General features: G+C 40.8%; 1 protein-coding gene across 2 annotated transcripts in view; it reads left to right on the top strand.

The window, feature by feature from the left end:
* LOC125047859 overlaps positions 1-2,500 on the top strand; it is a 371,776-nt gene that overhangs the window by 80,805 nt on the left and 288,471 nt on the right. The gene's annotated exons all lie outside the window — the stretch shown is intronic.

The raw sequence follows: 2,500 nt of genomic DNA, 5'->3' as shown, positions 1-2,500 counted from the left end.
TGTATAATGTGAAATACGTACAGTAATATGCGGAGGTCGACATAACTGCTTGGTTGTCTTCAGACTATCTTTTAACATATAAGAAGTGTGGATAGATATAGGAATAAAATTATACTCTTACACTCAAATGCACAAATACTCACAAACAAAAAAGATAAGTAGATAGATAAGTAGACAGACAAACGAAATAATAGATATATACAAAATTAGAAATACACACTATATATATAAACAGATGAACTGATTAATATAGAATCACACACACACACACACACACACACACACACACACACACACACACACACACACACACACACACACACACACACACACACACACACACACACACACACACATGCGCGCACACGTATACACATCCACGCATATTCATACACACACGTGTATTGTAATAAGAGAGAAAAGGAAAAAGAAAAAAAAGAAATATGAAGACCACGTAGATATAAGCATAAATAATAATGCTAAGAATGCCCGCAAGTACTAACTAATGAAATTCCACCTTTCCTGTCTGTAGGTTAGACTGAGCTTTACTCTCCTGAAAAAGAGAAAGAAAAACACGAGATCCGATACTTGTAGAGTAAAAGTTTATTGGCCTGTATAAAAGGATAGAAAGGGCAGCCTGTGAAAAGGTCAAAACAAGGATATTTATAACTTGTGACATGTTTTGAGTAGACAGTCGACAGCTCGTCAAAGACATCCACTGAGAGGCCTGTACGTGAAGATCTATGTATGTATATGAGATAGAGACATACACAAGTATTCGTACAGGCGAAGGACTTGTCCTAAAAGAAGATTCATTCAGGGAGGATATTTAGGCTGTCGAGTTGAATTTAAAGGCAAAGGGGGTTAAGATCTATATAGCAACGACTTAAAGAGGCTCAGAAAAGGGTTGAAAAAATTGTCCAACATTATGTGTGTGTGTGTGTGTGGGGGGGGTATATGTTTGTGTGTGGGTGGGGGGGTATATGTGTGTGTGTGTGTAGGTGGGGGGGTATATGTGTGTGTGTGGAGGGGGGGTATATGTGTGTGTGTGTGTGTGTGTGTGTGTACGAGTGTATATGTGTTTGTAGACGAGTGTATGTGTGTGTGTAGACGAGTGTATGTGTGTGTGTGTGTGTACGAGTGTATGTGTGTTTGTAGACGAGTGTATGTGTGTTTGTGTATTTGTGTGTCTGCGTCTGTGAGTTGTGTTCGTTTGCTTCTTTCTTTCATTGTGTGTATGTGCGTGTGCATGTGCGTTTGCGCGTGTGTGTGTTTAGGTATGCATTTATCCGTATGCGTCTGCACATTAAAAAGCAAAACCCACAAAGGCGACAACACCTCCAACATCTGTCACACAAAGATCTCCCTGTGATGTCAAGTTGGTTTTTGACAACATGCTCTGCCCTCCTTTTGCAATGTAAATTCATAACTTCACCCCACGATTTTCCTCTTTTAAAAGACTACGTCAACAAGTGGACAATTTATTTTTCTGTTTTTCCTTTGACCTCAGATTTTATCCCACCTTTTTCCCCCTGAATTCTCACTTATTTCTTCTTTCCCCCCCACAATATTCACTTTTTTCCCCTCAATGTTCACTTTTCCCTCCCCTTTTCCCCTCAAATTTCCCTTTTCCCTCCCCTTTTTCCCTCAATTTTCCCTTTTTTCCCGCTCGTTTGTTCCCTTATCAACACGTCCCTTCGACCACGGCTTCGTCTCGGCGTCGCTAATCTTGTCACCTTCACCCTCAATCTAGTTAGGTAAATGAGCACGGTTTATTAAGCCCAAGCCACGAGGCGAGGATTCAGAGAGGGTGCGTGGTGTGTTACATTAGCAGATGCGTTGATAGACAAGTAGATAGATAGGTAGGTTGGGTGGTAGATAAGTAGGTAGGTAGGTGGGTAGATAGATAGGTAGGTAGGTAGGGTGGTAGATAAGTAAGTAGGTAGGTGGGTAGATAGATTGGTGGGTAGGGTGGTAAATAAGTAGGTAGGTGGGTAGATAGATAGGTAGGTAGGTTGGTAGATAAGTAGATAGGTAGGTGGGTAGATAGATAGGTAGGAAGGGTGATGGATAAGTACGTAGGTAGGTGGGTAGATAGATAGGTAGGTAGGGTGGTAGATAAGTAGGTAGGAGGTAGGTAGATAGATAGGTAGGTAGGGTGGTAGATAAGTAGGTAGGAGGTAGGTAGATAGATAGGTAGGTCGGGTGGTAGATAAGTACGTAGGTAGGTGGGTAGATAGATAGGAAGGTACATAGCATGGTAAGAAGACAGGTAGGTCGATAGACGAACAGATTGATGCATAGATGAATAAATAGGTTGATGGATGGAGGGATTGCTAGACACATAGATAGATAAAAGGATGAAATAGATGGATGGATGGTTGTATAGATAAATACACAAAGTGATAAATAGATAGATAGATAGGTGAACAGCTAGACAGATAGAAACACAAATTGATATGCAGATGGGTAGATAGATAAGTAGACAGACAAACGAAAT

This window comes from Penaeus chinensis, chromosome 42 (assembly GCF_019202785.1).
Source record: "Penaeus chinensis breed Huanghai No. 1 chromosome 42, ASM1920278v2, whole genome shotgun sequence".
Taxonomy (NCBI): Eukaryota; Metazoa; Arthropoda; class Malacostraca; order Decapoda; family Penaeidae; genus Penaeus; species Penaeus chinensis.
Note: the sequence above shows the minus strand (reverse complement) of the source record. Positions and strands in the feature narration are given on the sequence as shown.